Source organism: Hylobates moloch, unplaced genomic scaffold (genome assembly GCF_009828535.3).
Source record: "Hylobates moloch isolate HMO894 unplaced genomic scaffold, HMol_V3 SCAFFOLD_18, whole genome shotgun sequence".
In the NCBI taxonomy this organism is placed as follows: Eukaryota; Metazoa; Chordata; class Mammalia; order Primates; family Hylobatidae; genus Hylobates; species Hylobates moloch.
The window spans coordinates 30,489,569-30,504,436 of NW_026652293.1; the positions used below are offsets into that span (position 1 = coordinate 30,489,569).

The 14,868-nt window shown below is 43.5% G+C and overlaps 2 pseudogenes; both read left to right on the forward strand.

Moving 5' to 3' along the window:
* The first annotated feature begins 367 nt into the window (after positions 1-367).
* On the forward strand, positions 368-10,654 carry LOC116457987 (keratin, type I cytoskeletal 18-like; annotated as a pseudogene).
* Positions 10,655-13,547: 2,893 nt separating this feature from the next.
* LOC116457988 (natural cytotoxicity triggering receptor 1-like) lies at positions 13,548-14,347 on the forward strand (annotated as a pseudogene).
* The last annotated feature ends 521 nt before the right edge of the window (positions 14,348-14,868 follow it).

The following is a 14,868-nucleotide window of genomic DNA, read 5'->3' on the forward strand; positions in this document are numbered from 1 at the left end:
AGACTGGGCCACTGCACTCCAGCCTGGGTGACAGAGTGAGACTTCATCTCAAAAAAAAAAAAAAAAAAAAAAAAAAAAAAAAAAGCTTGGGTATTTATTGGCCCACATAACTGAGGAGTCCAGAGGTTGTTCCAAGCTTCAGGCATAGTTGGATCAGAAGTATGGCTTTTCTTCTTTCTGCCATTATTTATGCCATCTGCTGTCTTTGTACCCAGGCTGGCTTCCATCATGGTTACAAGAGGGCTCTCAGCAATAGGACTACTTGTTGGAAAATAATCTTATTATTTCATTGCAGGTTTAATAAATTGTTTTACTTTCCTTCAAAATCTAGTACACACTGCATTACACAAAAGCAGGGTCTTTGACAATGGTTCTTCAAAGTTTCAAAGTGCTGACGCATCAACCCTCTGATAATAGGCAAAGGGTAAGGGGTAAGGTATCATGGGTGCTGTGGATGTCCTCATTGTCCAGTCCTATAGGGTCTCTTCAAGCTGGATAGCTCTGCTTGTCATATGTCAGGGCAGCACCCAGACCTTAGCTTAATTGGGAGCTCTGGCACACAGAGCTAAGCCTTCTTTTGTTGCCGGAGTTCCTCCATTATTAGTTATTTTTAAGGGATTTGGAAAATAAAGCAAAGGATATAATAAAATATTGAGACTGATTTCTGTGGACATTGAGGAAGCCCAAAACACATTGTGAAAAGAAAAACATTTTAGTGTATCATTTTCTATTTATTATATTTTAATATACAGGATTGTTCTATTTTTAGTCCAATTGTTAGGTAGATGAGTTAATTTGTGTAATTGCTGAAACAGTACTGAAGACATTTTCTCTAAGGTATAACCTGTATTTCTTTGGTGTGTGGGTGCATATGAATGTGCAGACTGTATGTGTGGTAGGGAGGTGGGTAGTCAGGGAAGTGAGAATTTGATTCCGCTTCTGAGCTAAGTGGCAGGTAACATAAACTAAGCACAATTATGTGCCAACCACAGTTTTAAGCTCTTTATATACATTATCTCGCTTAATTCTCCTAACTACCAAATGATGTATGTTCCATTATTATTCCCATTCACAGATGGAGAAACTGAAGTTCAAAAAGGCAAACAAATTTCTTGAGGTTGCAATAGCTAGAAAGGGGTTGAGCTGGGATCTGCGTCCATACCGTCCATCTCCGAAGCTTGAAGACTAAAGCACTAGTCTGGACTGTCTTCCATCGCTCTTTCCCCCAAAGTGTACTGTCTGATGTTCCTTAGTAATATGACAAAAGATGTCTCACAGCTCCAGAAGTACTCTCTGAAAAGCCTTTTCCCTGGGAATTCCTTAGACTTATGGTTCAGCATCAATAACAGAAGAGCTTGTCCAAGCCTTTCCTTTTCAGGGAAACATTTCCTTTCTCCTGGTATAATGACCCTTTTCTCTTTTCATATAGTTCAACAGGTTTCAAAACTTACACAAAGAGCTACTGTTTGATTCTTTAAAATATATTTTTCTCATCATGAAGGAAATACATGCCAGTTGAAAACTTCCTAAAGAAAGAAAACATAGAAACACATAAAGAACCACATAAAAATCTCCTAAAACTCCAGAGATAACTGTTAACACTTTTGTGCATTTTCATTTAGGACATACAGCTTCATAATGTGTTTTTTCCTATGTGGTTATGTGGTGAACATTTTCCCATAATTCTTGACGGCGACAACTGTGTATATCTTGAGCAATGTTATATTTCCAGGGCCTAGAACAGTACCTAGCATATAACAATTAGCACCTAATTAGTAATATCTAATTATTTTATTTAATAAATATTTGTTGAATGAATGAGTGACATATGTTCCTCCAAAACGTTTTAAAAGGCCACATAACTATGAATCTATGAAATACAATGTAACTGTCAAATCACATTAAGATAGTGCATAACTCACTTTCAGAGGTTTCTCCAGAGTGAAAGCAAAGTAGTAACACAGAGCTCTGGGGCAGGAGTCAGGCAGGCAGCCTCTAGCTTAGAGCAGCCGTTATAGGCGTAACAATACAGGCTCCATTTTACTTCCTAACACTGCGGTTTCTTCATTAGTACTATGAAGGAGTTGACTGAACTGTTTGCTAAGATTCCCTTCGATGTTTACACTATGTCTTTATTTTATTTTATTTTTTTGAGACAGAGTCTCACCTGTTGCCCAGGCTGGAGTGCAGTGATGCAGTCATGGCTCACTGCTGCCTTGACCTCCAGGGCTCAAACTATCCTCCCACTTCAGCCTCCTGAGCAGCTGGGACTACAGGCGCTCGCCGCCACACCTGGCTAATTTTTTTTGTATTTGTAGAGATGGAGTTACACCCTGTTGCCCAGGCTGGTGTCAAACTCTTGAGCTCAAGCGATCCACCCACCTCGGCCTCCCAAAGTGCTGGGACTAGGCGTGTGAGCCACCGCACCCAGCCCGTGTGTGTCCTTTTTTAGTCTTTGAAAGAGTGTTCCTGTTTTTTAAAAAATGCAGAAGTAGTATGTAAATATACTTTATTTTAAGACTTTTAAGTAATACAGAATTACATAGGGTAAAATATGAAATTGAAATTCCTCTTTTACAACTACCCCCTTCCCAATAGCACTCTCTTCAAGGACTACAACTGGTACAGTTTGGTGTCTGTATGTTCTTCCATCCTTTTTCTATGCTTGAATATATGTCCAAATAAAAATGTGTAGTTGAAAAGAAACACAAATGGAATCATATGATATGTATTATTCTGAGAATTGCTTCTCTCCCTCCCCTTCTCTACAATATGCCTTTGGGGCCTTTTCTGAGTCAGGGCACCTAGATTGACTTCATTTTGACAATATGGTTGTTTAACGATCCCACTAGTGCTAGACATGGGCTGTTTCTAGTTTTACACCACTATAAACAATGCTACAATAAATATCCTTGTATTGCATAGCATAGTGGTTAAGAGCAGGGGCGTTGGGATCAGACTCCCTGCCTTCAAATCCTGGCTCCACCTCTTCACAGCTGTTACTTAACCTGTCCCTGCCTCAGCTTCCTCATCAATAAAATGGGGATCACCAGGCCGTTTTTAGAGATAAATTAGTCAACGTATGTAAAGTTCTTGAACTGCACCTAGCCCATAGTAAGTGCTAAATGCTATTATCATTATTATTAAAACTATTATAAATAAAATTTTTGTGTGCATGTGCAGCCTTTCTGGGGAACTTATATCTAGAGATGGAATTGCTGGGTTGAAGTTATGCACACTTAAAATTTTGAAAGTTTTTTTTTTTTGTTTTGTTTTACCAAAATGCCTTCCAATAAGATTTTAACTATTTCTATTTCCATCAACAGTGGTTGAGCGTGTCTGTTTGTTGTCTTCTGCCCTTGACACCCCAGTTGTTATACATTTTAAGTGTCTGCTCCATTATTAGATATTTATACATTTTTCAAATTGTAGGCTAATTAGCTGATGTTATTCTTAGTGTCTTTTCCTGTCAAAATTGAAACCTAAGACTTCTGATAGTTAAGACAAGTTTGGGCCATTGGCTTTTCACCAGGGTAGCTTTAGTCGGAAGTTTTAGGTTGTGTCTCATCCATACCCATTACTGCCTCTCCCTAGTGGAGCTCATGTGCCCTTAAACATGTATGGTGATTCTTTCTTTTTTGTGTGGTTTATGTAAAATGAAATTAAAATCATTGTTTACCTCCCAAATAGCTGAAAACAAAAGCAGAACACAAAACAAGTATCAAGGGGTTAGTACACATTATGAAATGTTGAAGGTTTAGCAGAACATCACATCTGAGGTGAAAGAAGTGTTATATGTTAGGGAAATGTGTCTGAGCTTGCCCTTTAGCAAAGTGCTGTGCTGTTGTCTTCTGAGTCAGGACTTAAATCTACGCCTGGCTGAAGGAATGCTTCAGGCTCCACCCAGCCCTTTGGGATTGGGGGGCCCTTCAATAGCCCGAAAGCTCTCTAGTGCTCTCCTCTGGTCAAAATAAGGAGGTACAGGCTTCAAAGAACCGTTGTGTTTCTTACTGCCATTGAGTATTTGTTTACAAAGCATTTTGTTTGTTTTTTTTTTTAGTTTTTTTGTGGTTTACAAAGTTAATGTCAAAGAGTTGAGGAGGAAAAAAAATAGTGTTCTAAGAGAGAGAAATTATTTTTGAATAAATGGCCGAATGAAGTGTTCATTAATACGTATTTTTTCAATTGAGAAAAACAAAAGGAAAAAGAAATACAATTACATTTCACAGCATCCTGGTGTGTACCTCCAAAATAATATAAACCAAATCTCCACCATACAAAACTTCCAAAATACCTAAATCCCCAGTGTACTCATTTAGTGTTTTCTGACCGATGTGAGACTTATTTATTCTTATATAGGGAAATATGAAAATAATGTGTTAGTATTCGACTTCCTAAAACTGTGTTACTACTAATTTATCTATGTTCTTTATATCTGAACTGTACCCTGCGGGAATGACTTGGTAATGGAAAAAACTTTCCTTATTTTGCAACCGTCAAAGTCCAAGATTTTCCTTTTGACCTCCTTTAGATCTTCACTCAAACATCATCTTATGGGTGAGACCTTCCCTCTGTGCTCTGTATAAAAATTATATCCGGGGCCTACTCTCCAAAATGTCCTCATCCCTGCTCTGCCCTATCCATCTCCATATTTTTATCATTCTCCATAGCACCTAACTATCATATAATGTGCCATAAATTTTACTTCTAAAAATTGAGATATAATTCACATACCATACGGTTCACCCATTTAAGCATACAATTCAATGGTTTCGGTTCCCAGAGTTGAGCAGTCACCATCACAATCAGTTATAGTACATTCTCATCACTCCCAGAAAGAAATCTTGGGCCCATTAGCGGTCAGCTCCCATTCCTTTTCAAACTCTGCCCCTCTTCCCTGGCACTCCCCCGCAACCCCCAGCCCTAGGCAACCACTAATGCACTTTCTGTCTCTATCGATTTGCCTATTCTGGACATTTTATATAAATGGGATCATATGTTATATGGGTTTTTGTGACCTCATCTTCTGTCATTTAGCATGTTTTCAAGGTTCATCCATGTTGTAGTATGTATCAGCAGTACTTTATTCCTTTTTAAATAGCCAAATAGTATTCTATTATATGGCTATACCACATTTTATTTATCTGTTTATCAGTTGATTGACATTTAAGTTCTTTCCACTTTTTAGCTATTATAAATAATTCTGCTGTGGATGTGAATGGACAAGTTTTGGGGTAGATATGTGTTTTTATTTTCTTGACAATTTTAGGTAAAAAAAATCATGTTTATTGTGTCTTCCGCACCAGCACCAAATACCATGCCAGCACAGAATAGGTGCTCAATACATATCTGTAAAATAAATGAGGTATTCTTTCTCCTCTGCAGAATCTCAAGCCTGTTGCCAATGAGATCCTTCAGTTCCTTTTAATTTTGGTCCCAACTTTTTACCTAAAGCCAGTTTAAAAGTCCTTACTAGAACAAAGGGGAGGTGAGTCCTCCAGGTCACTGCTGTCTCTTCAATACACCCCCCACCCATTCCAGAGCTGTTTACATTACACTCCAGCCCCTATTATGCCTCTGCTCTTATATCAAGTAGATCTGCTTTGCTGTCAACCCCAAGTCCCTACTCCAGATAATAATGAAATATCAAGGAAACTCTGAGTCTGAGTGGATCTCTGAAATGTCAGTGACTGTTATCTATTTTGTTTTATTGAGAGCCAGCTATTATTACTTATTAGTGCTTAGCTTTTTCTTTCTAAAAGAAAAAAGATCTCAAAGAGTTATATGCCCAGAGACTGCAGGGTTGCAGTCCCAGAGACTACTTTCTGCTTTACAGTGAACCAGGAAGAATATAAGTTTTGATAAGAATTTTTTGGTAGAAAATAGTGACTTCTAATTTTAAAATAAGCATGTATAACTTAGATCATTCCTATGTGGAAACAGCCTGCGGATTTAACCCAGAGCTTTCCCAGACAGCCTAACCCACAGATAATAACAGCATACAAATATTCACACTGATTTATAGAATTTAGCACACATCTGTTGAGAAGCTGTGGTGTGACAGCCCTGTGCGAAGTAAACTCTCCAGTGGACATAAAGATGAACAGAACCTGATCCTGGCGTCAAGGAGGTCACAACCTGGGGGTGAGAGGAGGACAGATACACATTTCAGCCCAAATATTGGGGAAAAAATGTACCCATATAGTTGTACAGTTCTTTAAACTTTCACTAGTAGATGTCAAGCATTGTGTTAAGTACTGGGGATGAAAAGATACGAATGTCATTGGGCTAGCACATGAAGTGTTTCCAGTGTATAATATGGGGCAGAAAGTACTCTGAGAACATGAAGGAGGGAAGGGTTGATTTTGACTAGGGCCACGTATCAGAACCTGACCTAGAAATATTTTGGTAGGTGGAGAGAAGTAGGAATGGCATTCCATGAGCAAGCCAGGAGAATGGCTACTGGTTAGATCCTTGGGAACAAGAGATAAAGAAAGATGCCCAGGACCTTAAAATTCTCAAATTCAATTCTGTCATAGCCACATATTCCATTCAAGGTCTTTGTGAGAGCAAGACAAGACCAGGAGTTTTTGGCCACAAAACCTAATGTGGAAACTAGCCCTTGTATGCAGAAACCAAAGACCCTCCTGTTGCTCTGAAGCAGGCCTGGTCCCTAGTGCCCACACAAGCCCAGCAGCACCCTCCCCTTTCTACGCAGGCCCCCACTCGAACATCAGGCTCACTTGAGCCCACTTGAACTTCTGCTTCTGAAGATGACAGCCACCACTTTCAGGATCTACTCCTGGCCACTAATCCAATAAATAGGGTTAAGACACAACATAACTGGCTGGGGAACTGCTGAAGTGGCTAAGGGAGGAAAATAACTATACCCTGAAGGAGCTAGTCAATATATACTGGCAGGAGGTAGGATAGTTTATATGGGAATGAATGCTGAGGGTGCTAGAGCAGGGGTGGGACACAAAGTTGAATAAGGGTGAGTTTATCAGTAAGGCTAGAATTCAACTTCTTAACATAATACACGTGATTCTTTGTAATATGGCTTATGCATATCTCTACAGCCTGAGTTTTTGTCCCAAATTGTCCTCTCTACTCCTGTTATATTCAGCTACCTAGACCAAGTTCTTTTACCCCTGGATAAAGCCACTAACTACTCTCTCTGCTTAGAATATTTACCTTACTCCATCCCCACACTCTGTCCCTGCTTTAGGTGCCTATAGTTTCCTTCTCTTTCATAACTCGGCCAACCTGAGAATTTTATCTGCTAACAGAAGTAGAAATTAATTACATTCTTTTTGGAAAACAGCTTGGCAATACTGAGAGCATTAAAATGTTTCTACATCTTGACTCAGTAATCCCACTTTTCCCTAGAGGAATATCTGAAATATAAGCAAAATCTTAGGCACAAAGATATTCAAAATGGCATATTTGATGCCACAGAAATTAATGTAGCCCAAATGCTTGAAAATATAGGATTATACTCCTTCCTTCCTTCCTTTCTCTTTCCTTCTTTCTTTCTTTTCTTCTTTCTTTCTTCCTTCCTTTTCTTTCTCTCTCTTTCTTTCTTTCTTTCTTTCTTTCTTTCTTTCTTTCTTTCTTCCTTTCTTTCTTTCTTTCTCTCTCTCTCTTTCTTTTTCTGTCTGTCTGTCTGTCTGTCTTTCTTTCTTCTTTCAAGATGGTCTCCCTCTGTTGCCCAGGCTGGAGTGCAGCAGCATAATCTCGGCTCACTGCAACCTCCCTGCCTCGGGCTCCCGTGATTCTCCTGCCTCTGCCTGCCGAATACCTGGGATTGCACGCGCACACCACCACGCCTGCCTGGTTTTTGTATTTTTGGTGGAGAGGGGGTTTTGCTGTGTTGGCCAGGCTCGTCTCCAACTCCTGACCTCCAGTGATCTGCCCGCCTCGGCCTCCCGAAGTGCTGGGATTACAGACGGAGTCTTGCTCATTCAATGTTCAATGTTGCCCAGGCTGGAATGCAATGGCGTGATCTCAGCTCGCTACAACCTCCACCTCCCACCCACCTGCCTCGGCCTCCCAAAGTGCTAAGATTACAGCCTCTGCCCGGCCGCCACCCCGTCTAGGAAGTCAGGAGCATCTCTGCCTGGCCGCCCATCGTCTGGGATGTGAGGAGCGCCTCTGCCCGGCCGTCCCATCTGGGAAGTGAGGAGCGCCTCTGCCCGGCCACCACCCCGTCTAGGAAGTGAGGAGCACCTCTGCCTGGCCGCCCCGTCTGGGAACTGAGGAGTGCCTCTTCCCGGCCGCCCTGTCTGGGAAGTGAGGAGTGTCTTTGCCCGGCAACCCCATCTGGGATATAATGAGCGCTTCTGCCCGGCCGCCCCGTCTGGGAAGTGAGGAGCGCCTCTCCCTGGCCGCCCATTATCTAGGATGCGAGGAGCGCCTCTGCCCCGCCGCCCATCGTCTGAGAAGTGAGGAGCATCTCTGCCCGGCTGCCCCGTCTAGGAAGTGAGGAGCGTCTCTGCCTGGCCGCCCCGTCTGGGAAGTGAGGAGCGCCTCTGCCTGACCGCCCCGTCTGGGAAGTGAGGAGCGCCTCTGCCCTGCTGCCCCGTCTGGGAAGTGAGGAGCGCCTCTGCCCGACCGCCCCGTCTGGGAAGTGAGGAGCGCCTCTGCCTGGCCACTGTGCAACCTTCCAAGTGTGAAGTGATGGCCTTCCTTGTAGAATGGATGAAGACACTGGCACTGATTATGTAACACCTTGGCAGCTATCTCAAGTCATTGATGGTGGAGGTATTGGAATTATAGAAGAAAGCAAACACACAGATTTGACTAAAGGCGATTTTGTGGCTTCTTTCTATTGGCCCTGGCAAACCAAGGTTATTCTGGATGGAAATAGCCTTGAAAAGGTGATATATATATGAACGTATCTGATCTTTTTTCCCCGTATAATTCTTACTTTGTGCATTTGATATTCAGTTGTGTTTGTAATCACGGAAAAATAAAAGCATATATAAAAAAATAAAAAAGAAAAAAGAAAATATAAGGTTATACAAATTATATTTATACCAAGAAATTACATGCCACTCTTGAAAATTATGTGTTAAAGTAATTTTTAATGATATGAAAATGCTTATCTAAATAGAAAAACAAACTATAAAATTTAATATGATCTAAACTTTGTAATAATGTGATAGAAAAAAATACTAAAAGAAAATATACCAAAATCTAGTAGTAGTTATTGCTGAGCGTTGGAATTACAGTTCATTTAAGTTTTCTTCTTTCTTATGCTTTTCTGTATTGTCCAAACTGGCTCAGGGTAGAGGCATTGCTTTCATAATTAGTAAAAAGTAGGTCGTCGGCAAGTCCTGTCCTCTTGCTCTCCTCTGCAGACAGCATGAGCTTCACCACTTGCTCCACCTCCACCAACTACCAGTCCCTGGGCTCTGTCCAGGCACCCAGCTATGGCCCCCTGCCAGTCAGCAGCACAGCCAGCATCTATGCAGGCATCGGGGGCTCTGGTTCCCAAATCTCCGTGTCCCGCTCCACCAGCTTCCAGGGCGGCATGGGGTCCGGGGTCCTGGCTGCGGGGATGGCTGGGAGTCTGGCAGGAATTGGAGGCATCCAGAACGACAAGGAGCCCATGCAAAGCCTGAACCACCTCCTGGCCTTCTACCTGGACAGAGTGAGGAGCCTGGAGACCGAGAACCGGAAGCTGGAGAGCAAAATCCAGGAGCACCTGGGGAAGAAGTGACCTGGCCCAGAGACTAGAGCCATTACTTCAAGGCCATCAAGGACCTGAGGGCTCAGATCTTCGAAAACGCTGTGGACAATGACTGCATGGTTCTGCAGATCGACAATGCCCATCTTGCTGCTGATGACTTTAGAGTCAAGTATGAGACAGAGCTGGCCATGCGCCAGTCTGTACAGTGACATCCAGGGGCTCCGCAAGGCCATTGATGACACCAGTGTCACTTGGCTGCAGCTGGAGACAGAGATCGAGGCTCTCAAGGAGGAGCTGCTCTTCATGAAGAAGAACCACGAAGGGGAAGTAAAAGGCCTACAAGCCCAGATTGTCGGCTCTGGGTTGACCTTGGAGGTAGATGCCCCCAAATCTCAGGACGTTGCCAAGATCATGGCAGACATCTGGGCCCAATATGACGAGCTGGCTTGGAAGAACCGAGAGGAGCTGGACAAGTACTGGTCTCAGTAGATTAAGGAGAGCACCACAGTGGTCACCATGCAGTCCACTGAGGCTGAAGTTGCTGAGATGATGCTCACGGAGCTGATACATACAGTCCAGTCCTTGGAGATCAACCTGGACTCCATGAGAAATCTGAAGGCCAGCTTGGAGAACAGCCTGAGGGAGGCGGAGGCCCACTATGCCCTGCAGATGGATCAGCTCAATGGGATCCTGCTGCACCTGGAGTCAGAGCTAGCACAGACCTGGGCAGAGGGACAGTGCCAGGCCCAGGAGTGTGAGGCCCTGCTGAACATCAAAGTCAAGCTGGAGGCTGAGATCACCACCTACCGTGGCCTGCTGGAAGATGGCAAGGACTTCAATCTTGGTGATACCCTGGACAGCAGCAACTCCATGCAAACCATCCAAAAGACCACCACCCGCTGGATAGTGGATGGCAAAGTGGTGTCTGAGACCAACGACACCAAAGTTCTAAGACATTAAGCCAGCAGAAGCAGGATACTCTTTGGGGAGCAGGAGGCTAATAAAAATATCAGAGGTTAAAAAAAAAAGCAATAAAAGTTATTTTAGCTCTCTTGCTTCTGCTCCAGCCATGTAAGATGTGCCTGCTTCCTCTTTTCCTTCCGCCATGATTGAAAGTTTCCTGAGGCTTCCCGAGAAGTCAAGCAGGTGCCAGCATTGCTGTACAGCCTGTAAAACTGATGGTTCTAGGCAAGATGTTATAGACAAATGAGAATGATGCCATCCCTCAAAATGTTATAAGGACATTTGGGTAGGGACTATCTAGACGAGTAGAATGGACGGATACTGGCTAGATGGAGGAAGGACATTCTGGAATTTGGGGCTAAGAGTTGAAGGCACTGAAAAAAGAGACTTGGTACTTGAACCCTTGTCCTGCCTGGCATCTTATCCTGCAACCTTCAAGAAGTTGACTACACCATGAGAGTCAAGCCAAATTTGGGAAGTGAGAAAGAGACAAGACTTTTCTGTCAAGAAGAGGGACAGTGGCTGTGCATGCTTCACTTTTCAGGACCACGTGGAAGAGTGCGAAAAACTCTTCCACCCCTTTCTTCTTATATAGCACAGAGTAGTTTGATAGTGAAGAAAGAGAGGAGTCAGGCTGAGCACAGTGGCTCACTCCTGTAATCCCAGCACTTTGGAAGGCCGAGGCGGGCAGATCACTTGAGCTCAGGAGTTGGAGACCTGCCTGGGCAACATGGTGAAACCCTGTATCTACTAAAAATACAATAATTACCCAGACATGGTGGTGCATGCCTATGGTCCCAGTTACTCGGGAGGCTGAGGCACAAGAATCGCTTGAACCAGGGAGGTGGAGGTTGCAGTGAGCCGAGATTGCGCCCCTGTACTCCAGCCTGGGTGACAGAGCAAGATTCTGTCTTGGAAAAAAAAAAGAGAGAGAGAGAGAGAGAGAGGGATCCCTTTCTACTATTGTGCTTTTATCACTCTAATGGGTGCTATTGTTATTCATCTCCCAAGAGTATATGGGAAATCTACTTCTCACTCAGTCCATCCTCTTGTATCTGCAGGGAGACTCCAATGTTGCACACTGTTTTGAATTAGCACATTTCTTTGCAGTCCCCCGTATCCACCAGGATACATTCCAAGGCCCCAGTGGATGCCGGAAACTGTGCACAGTACCATACCCTATATATGCACCAATTACTTTTTTCTTCTTCACAATTTCACAGATAGAACATTTGTTCTTACCGTAGATCTTCACAACTTTAGTCGAGAGTTTTCTCTCTTTTTTTTATTAAGTGGAGAGTTAGTTACTTACTTAGAAATGTTTCTTTTCTTATTAAGGTTTGGTTTTTTTTTTTTTTTTTTTTTGAGACAGAGTCTCATTCTGTCTCCCAGGCTGGAGTACAGTGGCGTGATCTCTGTCTCCTGGGTTCAAGCGATTCTCCTGCCTTAGCCTCCCGAGTAGCTGGGACTACAGGTGCCCACCACCATGCTTGGCTAATTTTTGTATTTTTAGTAGAGATGGCGTTTTACCATATTGGCCAGGCTGGTCTTGAACTCCTGACCTTGTGATCAGCCCGCCTCGGCCTCCCAAAGTGTTGGGATTACAGGTGAGAGCCACTGTGCCCAGCCTTTATTAAGTCTTTAAGTGGGAAGCTTTTCTTTTCACTTTTATTTTATTGAAACATTATAACAAATCATTGAAGAAGATAGTGTTATCATTCCATTCTGGTAAAACCAATTAACTTATCCAAGCATGTGCATGCTGTACACAGAAGAGCCATGGTTAAAAAGTCCCTGTTTTTACTTATATTTTTTAGATTCAGCAGATACATGTGCAGGTTTCTTATATGAGTATATTATGTAATGCTGAGGCTTGCACTTTTAATGATCCAGTCACCCAACTAGTGAGCATGGTACCAAATACATAGTTTTTCAAGTCTGCCCCCCTCCTTCCCTCCTCCTTTTTGGAGTCCCCAGTGACTGTTGGTCCCTTCTTTGTGTTCAGGTGTACCCAATGTTTAGCTCCCACTTATAAGCGAGAACATGTGGTAATTGGTTTTCTGTTTCTGTGTTAATTTGCTTAGGATAAGGGCCTCCACCTGCATCCACGTTGCTGCAAAAATCTTGTGCCTTTTCACAGCTGTATAGTATTCCATGTCGTATATGTACTACATTTTCTTAATCCAATCCACTACTGTTGGGCACCTGGGTTGATTCTATATCTTTGCTGTTGTGAAGTGCTCCATTGGACATACAAGTGCATGTGTCTTTTTGGTAGAATTATTAATTTTCCTTTGGATATATACCCAGGAATGGGATTGCTGGGGTGAAGGGTAATTCTATTTGTAGTTCTTTGAAAAATCTCCAAACTGCTTTCCACAGTGGCTGAACAGATTTACACTCCCACCAACAGTGTGTAAACCTTCCTCTTTGCTCCACAATCTCACCAGCATCTGTTAATTTCTGACTTTTTAGTAATAGCCATTCTGACTGGTGTGAGATGGTATCTCATTGTGAAATTCCCTATATTTTTATATGATTCTCAGGGGGTATCATGGGTCTGTATACTGACCCATGCCCTGGGCATGACTTCCACATTGCAGAATTGAGAATTTGACCCAGAAATGCATTTCAGGCTGAGCAGACAATTATCAGAGGAGCTGGCTAGACCACAGCTGTGGTCAGATGTGTCACAGGGACCATGGCCTTTCTGTAGGCTCATGGTCAGAGGTGGAGAGGAGCTGTGAACCTTCTTGTGAAAAAAGTCAAGGTGAAAGCTGCCCCATGGTGATGGGCGCTGGGCCTCACCCACCACATACTGTGCATCTCCTGGCCTGCTGGGCTCAGTCCCCACCCTGCTGCTTGGCACTCGCCTGGCAGAATCTGAGCGATGCCTTCTACACTCCCTGCCCTGCTCTGCCATTGGCTGTGTCTGAGCCAGAGGATCAGTGCTCAGCAGCAGACTCTTCCAAAACCCATCATTTGGGCTGAACCCAGTTCATGATTCCAAATGAAAAGCCAGTGACCATCTGTCACCCGGGAAATTCTGGGGCTGTTGAATACCAGCTGTACTTTGAAGGAAGCCTTTCTGCCATGGAGAGACCAAAACCCCCTGAATGGATTAATAAAGTTGAATTCCATATCCTACTCATGACCTCTCGCATGGCAGGGCTATACAGCTGCTTCTGTCTGGCTGGGGAGCTCTGGTCGGAGCCCAGTGACTCTGTGGATCTGGTGGTAACAGGACGGAAGATCCAGCTGCGTACAGCGCAGATATGGGAATGTCCAGGCGGAGTTCCCCATGGGTCCTGTGACCACAGCCCACAGAGGGACATACCGATGTTTTGGCTCCTATAACAACCATGTGTGATCTTTCCCCAGTGAACCGGCGAAGCTCCTGGTCACAGGCGACATTGAGAACACCAGCTTTGCACCTGCAGACCCCACCTCTTCTGGCTCTTGGGACACCTACCTTTTAACCAGAGACGGGACTCCAGAAAGACTGTGGCCTCTGAGACCACACTGCCCAGAATCTCCTTCAGATGGGCCTACCTTCCTGGTCCTGGTGACTCTGGTGTGATTCCTGTTGAAGACTGGCTCAGCAGGAAGAGGACTAGAGGGCGAGCCAACAGAGCTTCCACTTGGGAATGCGGGAGAAGGTTGAGAACACAAAGACCCCTTGAAGAATGACCAAGAAACACAATGGCCATGGGTGGAACTGAAAACCGATCTTGAGCCTGGGCATTGGGAGCTCTGTGTTGGACCCAGGGAGAAGGGAGTCATTGTAGGAAAAAGGGACAGTGGCATTCCATTTGTCAAAGCATCCTGGAGGAGATAGGAGGTGGGAGAAACAAGCTAAATTTCTTTGGGAGGCAGAAAAAAGAAAAAAGTTGTTTTAAAAACTCAGCTTAAGTATCCCTTCTTTGGAGAAGAAAGGTCCTTTTCTCCTACAATGTGGAATACACACACACACACACACACACACACACACACACACATATACACACATAAATAAATAAATACAAATTATTTGTGTGTGTATATATATATATGTATGTATTTATGTATATATACATAAAAGCATGGTCCTTACCAAACACAATCATCTACTGACCCATCTGTATCTTTCACTAGGATTATGAGGGCGGGGATTTGGTCTTTTACCTCTATAACTGTGGCATCTATGCATTGTGTGGCATGTAACAGATTTC